The sequence below is a fragment of the Botryllus schlosseri genome, chromosome 9 (assembly GCF_051294905.1).
Source record: "Botryllus schlosseri isolate E-star chromosome 9, Bs_hap1, whole genome shotgun sequence".
Lineage (NCBI taxonomy): Eukaryota > Metazoa > Chordata > Ascidiacea > Stolidobranchia > Styelidae > Botryllus > Botryllus schlosseri.
In genome coordinates this window covers 1,093,591-1,104,645 of record NC_137244.1, presented here as the reverse complement: position 1 = coordinate 1,104,645, position 11,055 = coordinate 1,093,591, and positions in this window count along the sequence as shown.

Genomic DNA, 11,055 nt, shown 5'->3' with positions numbered 1-11,055 from the left:
AACGTAGCGGACGAAAAGAAAACTAAACGAAAAACTTTTGTGAGACGCACCAAAAATTGTCATTTATGCACGTGGTTCATCCTTTTCCTCAGTGAGTGCCCCCGGTGGCATTTGTATTGTGGGGCTGAGATTGAGAAGACTATTCTTCGCGACCATCCAGCGCGGCATGAATGTAATCGTGAGTAATCGTGATTAGTTTTCCAAAGTAATCGTAATCGTAATCGACTACTCGCGGATTTTGCTGTAATCGTAATCGTAATCGCGTGATTCATAAGTAATCGTAATCGCAATCGATTACATTCATGAAGTAATCACCCCATGTCTTAGCCACATCCAGGTTTTGATAGAGTCGTGATAAGTATATAGGCTATTGTTACTGTTACTGCCAAAGTCAAATTAAATCAGCGTTAGATTTTGCCTTCGATTAATATTGGAACATATCAGTAACAACTTGAATATAATCATTATCGAGCCATAGTAATAGCATTGATTCTTAACCTTTCTAGCGATCGTACCCCTTGTGCTTTCAATAAGATTTCTCGTTGCCCAAGTCCATTTTAAACACAATTTCTGACGGTACCTGGAAGCCCATTCACATAAAATCGCGCGTAGCGCGAAGACTATTTTCAAGTTTAATAAATTGGCCAAGATAATATTCCACAGCATGTAGGCCTAATTCCACAATACAACTCGTGCCCCCTGATATCGTGCTTCGTACTCCGATGGGCTCTACGGACCCTGGTTAATACCCCTGGAATAGAAATGTCGAATCGGCGAAGAAGTCATTAGTGATACAGGATGCTGCTGTAGAGCGTACTACTACCTTACTCGCCACCGAAAATAACATGGACAAAGAGAACAAACAACAACATCCAGCATGTAACCGACTATACGTCACGGCGCAATGTTCCCTCTAAGCTGCGCACGTGCGCAAATGCGCAGTGCTGACTTTGTCTCTGCGCACAGAAAATCTAAGTTGCACACAAAAAATCTTAAGTGATGACCTTTTTTGATAGTCGTTACACACCGTTTTCCAAGGGTCTGCGCAGTGAGTTGGGGAGTGTGCGCAGACTCATCAAAAATTAAAGGGAACATTGTCACGGGTTAAAAGAATGCCAATGGTTGCCATACCGACCTGATTAGTTAATCATATACCCTACGCAACGCAAGCTACGACCTTTTGATACATTACTATTCCCCCTGACTGTTTCATAGATTGTTGCGTCCGTAGGATTACCAAGTCACCGTTCCGAGTCGCAAGTCCTTCTTTGATTTTAACGTTTGACCCGACTCAACTCGAGTCATTTTTATTTAATCACCCAGTCTATCCGAAATCGATTAATTTTACGAGAAGGTCGCACCAAACCAAATAACAATTTTCAGTCACGAAGCATCAACGGATCATGTTTTATTATCATGAACTAGAGATGTGACGTAATAGCTGATCTTCTACCGCATTGTAGCTTTTAAACGTGATGTGATAGTGAAGTTTGTTGAGATTTCAGTGATTTTCATAGTAGTTTTACAATGAAATAGTATATTCATATTGAAATGAACCCGAATATTTTCGGCTGACACTCGTCAGGGGTAATCGTCAGCAACTAGTAGAGAATTGGAGAGAACATTGTATATCAACAATCGTATCACAAAATATGACGTCACCAGCATGAAAGGGAGAGCGTTCAATGTACTATTTTTAGGTGGTACACGAACTCCTTTTGTTGACAGAGTTTTGGTTGGTGTATTTTGATGAAAGTTGATTCCAAGGCACACAAATGGAATTGTGAGCGACCTCGCCCTACGATTCGAAATCAGTCGTCTCGATAATTATTCGCACAAATCGGATTATCCAACAGATGTTTGCCGATATCAGAATTAATGGCCTTTGATCGATCAGCATCAATCTTAAGTGGATGAGTTAAGGGTGAGCTTTTCACTGAGCGTGTTCTGATAAATCTGGGGACATGTTGGTTTATGCGGTCCTGCAGACGTCTTGACGTTCTTCCCACGTAGCCACAATCACAGTGGCACCTATATTCGTTCAGTACATTACTTTTTTGAAGTGCGGGAAGCATGTCTTTGCGTGTTGAAGGGAGCAGTTGTGTTGTTGTATAAATCATATTGGTTTTGACTGTGTCGTAACATTTACTGACAGCAGAAATCAATTGTTTTTCAAAGCGGGTGGAAATGGGGCCAATCCAAGGTAGATGGATATAAACATCTTTTATTGTTCGTGCGGTGGGCTCTGTTCGTTTTTCTGCGTTGAATTGCGCAAATTTCCTCTCCATGCCGCGGCTGATGACGTGTTCAGGGTAACCGTTATCCAGTAAGATTTTTCGGATGTAGTCAAGTTCTAAACTCAGTTTGTTACCCGAACATATCATCAACGCTCTATGCACGAGTGTGCCTATGAGGTTAATTTTTCTGCGCCGAGGACTGAATGAATTCCAGCGAAGGTGTTGGCCTGTGAATGTCGGTTTCCTGAAAACAGACGTTTCAAATTTGTTGGTATTGCGCTTTTCAACTAATACGTCCAGAAATGGTAATGAGTTATTACGTTCTTTTTCTATTGTGAATTGCAAGGCCGGGTAAAGCGAGTTTAAGCAAATGAGAAATTGGTCACACTCCGATTCATTCCTGAAAATGACAAATGTATCATCTACGTATCGGCGGTACAATAGTGGTTTGGCGGACTCACGCTGGGAGAGAAGCTCGCCCTCGTAATACCCTACGAAAATGTTGGCCAAAATAGGTCCCAGGGGACTACCCATGGCTAAGCCGTATATTTGGCGAAACATGACCCCGTTAAAGCTAAATTCCACGGAGCAAGTTGCCGCTTGTAAAAGTTCAACAAAGACGTTACGCGGGATTGATGGTGGTGGTAACTCACCACCGTACAGCGCGTTGGCACAAATATCAATAGTCTCATGCAGCGGAACGTTCGTAAACAGACTAGAGATATCAAATGAGCTCAGAAACACGTCTGGATTCGGCAAATCCAGGTTTCGTATTTCACCAGCGAACGTGAACGAATCGCGAACACATTCCGTGCCGTACAATTCCCGAACCGGTTCCTAAATGTCAATAAGCCATTTTGCCAGCTGATGGTGAGCAGACCCGATCATGGAAAGTATAGGTCTCACTGGGACATTGTCTTTGTGAGTTTTTGGCAGTCCGTACATGCATGGTCTTTGCGATCCCGTTGGTCTGATGGCGCTGTATGTTTCTGCCGTTAGGACACCGTTTTTCTTCAAGGTCAGCAAACTGACAAACCGCAATTCAACGCAGAAAAACGAACAGAGCCCACCGCACGAACAATAAAAGATGTTTATATCCATCTACCTTGGATTGGCCCCATTTCCACCCGCTTTGAAAAACAATTGATTTCTGCTGTCAGTAAGAGTTACGACACAGTCAAAACCAATGTGATTTATACAACAACACAACTGCTCCCTTCAACACGCAAAGACATGCTTCCCGCACTTTAACAAAGTAATGTAGTGTACGAATATAGGTGCCACTGTGATTGTGGCTACGTGGGAAGAACGTCAAGACGTCTGCAGGACCGCATAAACCAACATGTCCCCAGATTTATCAGAACACGCTCAGTGAAAAGCTCACCCTTAACTCATCCACTTAAGATTGATGCTGATCGATCATAGGCCATTAATTCTGCCATCGGCAAACATCTGTTGGATAATCCGATTTGTGCGAATAATTATCGAGACGACCGATTTCGAATCGTAGCGCGAGATCGCTCACAATTCCATTTGTGTGCCTTGGAATCAACTTTCATCAAAATACACCAACCAAAACTCTGTCAACAAAAGGAGTTCGTGTGCCACCTAAAAATAGTACATTGAACTCTCTCTCTTTCATGCTGGTGACGTCATATTTTGTGATACGATTGTTGATATACAATGTTCTTTCCAATTCTCTACTAGTTGCTGACGATTACCCCTGACGAGTGTCAGCCGAAAATATTCGGGTTCATTTCAATATGAATATACTATTTAATTGTATATTGAAGTTCTGTACCTCCAAGAAACTCTTCAAATAGTAGTTTTAGCGTGAACTTTAAGTTCCTATATCTAAACAAGATATATGGGACTTGAATATTGTGGATTACTTGAAATTCCAAAATGCCCACGGGTCGGGTGTTTGATACCTCAGGTTTAGATGACCAGTGAAAAATTATTTAGATGTGTTCCAAATGAGTCAACGGCATTGAAATAGACTCGTGAAAATGATGGTGATATAATAAGCAAATATAATCCTTTCAACACTAGAAATACGGGACCACGATGAGAAAATAAATTGCCACGCAGGTGGAATACAGTGAAATGTATTATATTAGGCGATATCTTTTGTCGCACCAATGTGAATTTTGCGTAATCAGAGCAAATAATCTTGTGGATGTTGTCTTCACAACGCATTGTGATATTTGTTTTTGAGATATCATGCGGGAGAGTGTCTATATTCCCCTGGCAAGAGTACTATACTACTGGCGATTCATTTTGTCGACTTTCAGAGATGCCACATCATCCTCCAGGTTTTATATGAGGGGAATTTGACTGTCTCATGTCATCATTACATTGATAGCGATGAAAGATCCTACACCTATTGGATGCTCTCGTTTACTTCACTAAAATGTTGGTCTCATATCTTTCGGTATTTGAGACGACGACCTCGTAGATACGCCCGTATATTAGTGCGGAGCGGATCGACAAATTCTCTGGTCCGGCTCCGATCCGGCTCCGGCCGTATCAGGAAAAAGTACTGATCCGGCACTGATCCGGCTCCGTTCAAAAATGAAAAAGTCCTGCCGGAAATCCGGCCCAACACGGTACGGTGGCTCCGTGAATTAAAAAATATGGATCGTTTCTTTTCGCACTGGCTTGGCGGTTACTTGTGTGCTGTTGGTTGGTGGTTATTTGGTTACAAAAGTTATGCTTATCCATAAAGATTTTGACCTTATCAAAAAAGTACTGATCCGGCTCCGATCCAGTCCGGCCAAAATTGAAAAAAATCCGGCCGGATATCCAATTCGGCTCCGGTCCATGCTCCGCACCACCGCATATACGCCATTTTAAACAACTGTGCAACGTTTGGTCGCCCTTGGATCAATTTGGATTGATCCTAACTTTTTACCGATTCCAAATTCGCTTTCCACAACAGTTCCAAATGGGAATAGTCCCCACGCCAATTATTGACATGTCTGGTATTTCAGAACTGAATTTTATTCGCTTGAAAACTCAGGGAAACCGAATAGTAACTTACCAAGTTTATGAAGCACTTCAGTCATATGGGTTCTTTCACTATCAGCATAAATCTGTTTTTGTAAAAGAACAGTAATACGCATTGTCGTACAATCAGCCTAAGTGAAGACAATTGTATGGTAAGACATCAAAGCTCGAGAATGATATGAAATGGTTCGTAAGATTTATTGGTTTGGGGAATAAATGTCATCATTATTATCAACCAAATGGTCACATGACACCATGTTGTTGGTTGACCCGAGTTCACCAGATATAAATTCCCTAAGATGATGCGGACCCAATAAAATTCGAAAATAATGCCTCATTATTCGTATTTCGCCTTTTAGAGTCATATAGGAGTCGTGAAAAGAAAATATCGTAACTACGTGATGATTTCGTGAGTTCTACATTAGCACGACATAAGATACTTTCAGGTATCGATAACATTGGCCAACAAAATGAAGAAAAATTGGGCAGAACATCTGAGAGCCGTTTCTGGTGGTTTCGAGGTTGCTGATTACGAATATCACATCAGTTTTGCCAGGTTGTTCAGAATATACTTATGCCCCTAAAAAAGCCCAAAATTACTGTATTTATGCTTGATTATTTCAATTAGTAGGAATAAAATCGTAGTTGTTTATTATTTTATACTGCGTATAAATAGATAATTGACTATGAAGAACCCGCATGTCGTTCTCATAGTCATTCTATTAATATTAACGTGACCTGAAATATTTGTTTGACAAAAAAGCAGTTTGTCAAGCCTAACAATTATAATTTTGCACAACGGAAATACATATTCTCCTGTATTTTTTGGTCATTATACCAAGATTAAAGAGCAGTATGAAGCTGTAAAATTTGTCCTTGAAAAGCTTAACTACAATACTCGTATGCGTCTCATTTCCTGGGACTTCTACCCGCCGAGTCAACAGAGTGGGTATAACTGGTATTCCTATAAACGAGAAGCTTAAATCTGGTATCTTTGATAGATTTCAGATTCGAATACGGATGGAAGATTCCAATTTCATATTAAGAAGGAGTTCAATTCATGGAATTTCTCCTAAGATGTAGTAAATAAAACTTATTAGATGATCATAAAGCACCCAACTACAAACAGTTCGTCAGAAAATTCGTATCTGCATATGGAAAACTTGGAACAAACCTGAGCACTGTGCAGTAGGGCTGTTCAAAAATAACTTTTTTTCCTGAATCTTGCTGGTTACTTGATTAAATCGTTAGGTTGCCTTAAAAAACGACGCATACCAAGTTGGAATTCATTCCGACAAATATTCGCGGGTTACGTAGAGTTTGAAAATTTTGGATTTGCCCAAAAACGCAAAAAAAAAATTTTCTCAAATTTTTTTGCCAACCCCATGAAATTGTTGGGCTGTCTTCAAAAACTATGCAAAACAAATTTGACTCAATTCCAAGCCGTAGAAGCGGAGTTATTCCAGTTTTTCGGTGATAATTCATGGATTATCCACCAATCAAGGATAATCCCAGAATTTTCGAATAAAAACTGAAATAACTCCGGTTCTACAGCTTGGAATTGAGTCAAATTTGTTTTGCATAGGTTTTGAAGACAGCCCAACAATTTCATGGGGTTGGCAAAAAAATTTGAGAAAATTTTTTTTTTGCGTTTTTGGGCAAATCCAAAATTTTCAAACTCTACGTAACCCGCGAATATTTGTCGGAATGAATTCAAATTTGGTATGCGTCGTTTTTTAAGGCAACCTAACGATTTAATCAAGTAACCAGCAAGATTCAGGAAAAAAAGTTATTTTTGAACAGCCCTACTGTGCAGGTATACATACGTAGGGGAAGTTGGCCTTCGAAATCGAAACCATGTCGCTCTGAAATTCCAATTCTATCTCCAATATATATCAGCGCATTTGTTATTAAGCAATTGCGTTTCGACTGAACGATGTCAATTTCAAGATGAAGCTTCACATTTCTGAACTGGTATCTGAAAGAAACAATAGAAGTCACTCTGATTTACAATAAATATTCATATGTTGCTTTTGTTTTGTGTGAAAATAATAATTTAATGGCATTTGTTCTTTTAACACGCTGTTAATGTGTACAGTTCATTCTGTGCACGAGTTATCTACAATATTGCTTAGGATGTTAGATCACAGTGTCCTACATTTGTGTAAACACGACTAAATCGCACGGCTCACAGAGATTGGGTAAATCATTGTCCCAGTTTGATCCGAAGCAATTTACAGCACTATTCAAACTGGATTGCCGGTCACAAAATCTGATGAAATTGGTGTCAAAATGAAAGATACCACGGTACTGAATATGAAAATATAAATTTTATTCTGCTGGATTTTATTCTGCTACGCCGTAAAATGGGCCTCGAATCTTGTATTGTGACGGGGTTTTGTGCTGTGACGCTACAATGTCGCGAAGTTTGAATAATCGTGCGAGATTATGCCGCATTTGCTTCAACAGCAGTAGCCATAAAAGGTACTTTACTATACAATTCTGCGCAAGACAGACGCTAATGTGTCTATTTAAAGCGACTATCAAGCTGGCGAGGCTTATGAGCTCACTGTCGATTGACACTGCATAGATCGCCTTTGCGTACACTTATATTCTCTCAGCTAGTGGAAAAAAACGAACGAATGTGCTAACTTCGTCATAACCAGTGATTCCCAACCGCGGCCCCGAGGGCCGCATGCGGCCCGCAGATAGCCTTCTTGCGGCCCCCACAAAATATTAAGAAACCGCGTACTGACAAAAATAAAATTTGCACGTACTTGGCTTGGAGTCTGGAGTTTTTAATTACGATTGCAAGAAAGTCGTGAGTAGACTGCTAACGTCACGTCGCTGCTGTTTCAATGCAATGTGCCCTTACTTTCCAGTTGAACGAGCAGTAGCTATAGATATAGGTATAGACAGGACCATAACTGCGGCACGCCACACCCTCCAATTGGGAGGGGGCTAGTTCAAAGGGGGCTCAAAATTATTTCGTGAATAAGCATAAATTATAGAGTATTTTTTGAACATTTGTGCATCTTTTTACTCTAGGCGTGATTTCATGCGGCCAAATATCTTGACTTTTGGGTACTCATCCCCCCAAAAAATATATTTATCGAAATGGGCATATCGGCGTTTGCCATTACCGTGCCACGACGCACCAAGACATATCAAGTTTTACGCCATGTAACATGCGACTCCAAGAAGTGTGTCAGAACGATTGGCAGCGAGAAACCTTGGCCGTAAAGGACTGCCCTTATGCTGAGCGAAGCTTCGTTATCTATACAAAATACTCTCTCGGCAATATGAACCTCACAAGACACATATCATACCGCAGGAACAAATTATATTCCAGTGAAGAAATACCAATTTGAAATAGTGTGCGTCTCTTAGTTTAGTAGCCTACGTTTGGGCTATTCTATATTTTTTGATATAGCAGACAGGAGGTCACGAAATAACATCATGTTACGGGGTCATACCAACGGGTTCTACAGTGTCCAAGACACCTCACTTAGCTCTACATTAAATATGATTACGTGAGCAGCGAGGACAAGAAATTGATAGCAATATATATGCAATTTCCAATAATATTGACCGATTTTATCATAAATTATCGAAAATTTCGCGCTTGGCGCTGGCTCACTTAACGGTACAGCTAATTTCGCGGTAAAAGCGAACAAGGTGATAGGGGTAGGTTTTTCACCCTAGTTTTTTGGGTGGGAGGGGGGTCACGAAGTGCTCTTTCGTTCCTGCCAACAGATATACGCCCGGAGATGTTTAATTATTATTGAGGGGTCCTACCTTTTCAAACACACCTCCCTCGGCTCTACCTGTAAAACTGATTACATGAGCAGAGAGAGGAAAATAATTGATAGCAATATATATGCGATTCCCGATCATATTGACCAATTCAATTATGAATTACAAAAAATTTTCGCGCTTCGCGCGTTTAGGCAATGAAAGCTGACTCACTAAATGTCCCCAAGAGCAACATAATTGGTAGTCCTACAGCTCACGATCCAAGCGCCCGAATAATTTGAAAGCTACTGTCGTACTGATTCCAAAAATACGAATTGAAATCTCGCCAGGGCAATAAAACTGCTCCGAAATAGCCACCAAAGGTCGATTGCCCTGACCAATAGAGCGCAGCAACACCATGACCATAACAATGGCCAATGGCTTCGAGCGATTGGTCCGAACAATGTCAATTTTTATATTTTGATGACTATTTTGGGTCCGTTTCATTGCCCTGGTATTCGTGCGGCCCCGACCGTAGTCTGAAATTCTAAATTTGGCCCCGACATCGAAAAAGGTTGGGAACCACTGGTCATAACCAAAAGCTAAAAATTTTGAGGCAGTGTTCGAATGAAACGGATAATTGTCCGAACTCTCACTTTTGTTCTGTTCGTAATCATTTTAGCCGAATAAAGCGGTTGTCCGGGTTATCTGGAGTCTAATGTATATGGTGCAAAGGCCTCCGTATCCATACTCCTTGATAGATATCCTACAATTGGGGTAATTCGCTCTCCAAAACGTTATGGTAAATTCGAGTCAATAAATAAACATTGATTCATGGCAATTCCAAAACTACCAAAATAAAAGCTGAAAAATGCAAAGAATAACTATGCCTGGTCCTTACCGATGCAGGTCAAGTACCTTGAGCGTGGCAGTTTCTAATTGTACATTGATAACGATCCATCTCACGGACATTTGTGAGCCTCGTCATCCGTCTCCTTTCTATAAAGATTTTTCGAGGTATCGTTTCAGCGACATCAAAGATTTCTATGTGTTTTCTTCGGCTACCATAAAGTTTGCACATTTACAATAACTCGAAATGCCAACGATATAGCGCATAAATTAGATCAATTCATGCAAAAAAACGGGACGGTAAATTCGCGTCAGCACTATCAGAGCACAAGCTGCCGGAAAACACACTCTAAACCAGGGGTTCTCAACCCGCGGCCCGCAGACGTATATTTTGCGGCCCGCGACATCTTTCAAACTGGGGGCGAGCCCCCTTAGGGGCGTGAACGCATCTGACGGGGGCGCGAAGCTGCGGTCAACTGTAAAAAAAAAAATCGCGCTGCACGCTGCCCGCAATTCATCCCAAATTCATAGCTTTTCTCTTGTGTATAGTCCCAATTTCGTATTTGAGAATTCTCTAATCAACGGCCATAACCTTCCATGCCATGAAACTAGCCGTTTGTATTGCTAGCATTCTGGTTGCATTTTGTTATATGAGGATAAGGGGGCACGAATTGTTTCCCTACCAAAAAAGGTTGGGGGGGGGGGGCGTGTGTAAACAAAGTACGAGAACCACTGCTTTAATGTGTTCTAGTTTCTTGATATATGCTCTATTTCAGATTGTTATTGTTTTGAATCGTTGTTCGGCTGGACTATGGTTCAAGAGAATTCCGCTACGTAGTAGGCCTACACTTTTAAAAAGTGTTTGACTCGCTGCAAAACGGTTGTTGAGATTGCCTACGACGGTTCAGACGCATCGTTTAAAATTGCTTTGAATATCGCTATACCCAAGAAATATGATATAGAAGGTGTGATTTCAGTAAAACCGTAACATACTTTGCGAATACCAGCGAAAAATATCAATTCGACAAAGCTGACTTCTGTAACTATTGGTGCAGGGCCCCAGGCATATGGACGGAAATGAGAAGGGTTGATTGGTTTGCTCAGAAATGACCCCAAACATCAGACTTGTTCTCATATCACTCAGAGCTCAATGTGATAATGGCCTCTGTAACGCAAAGGTTATGGTCATTTTATACATGCTCGCCCACGCATTGGAACAAAGAGT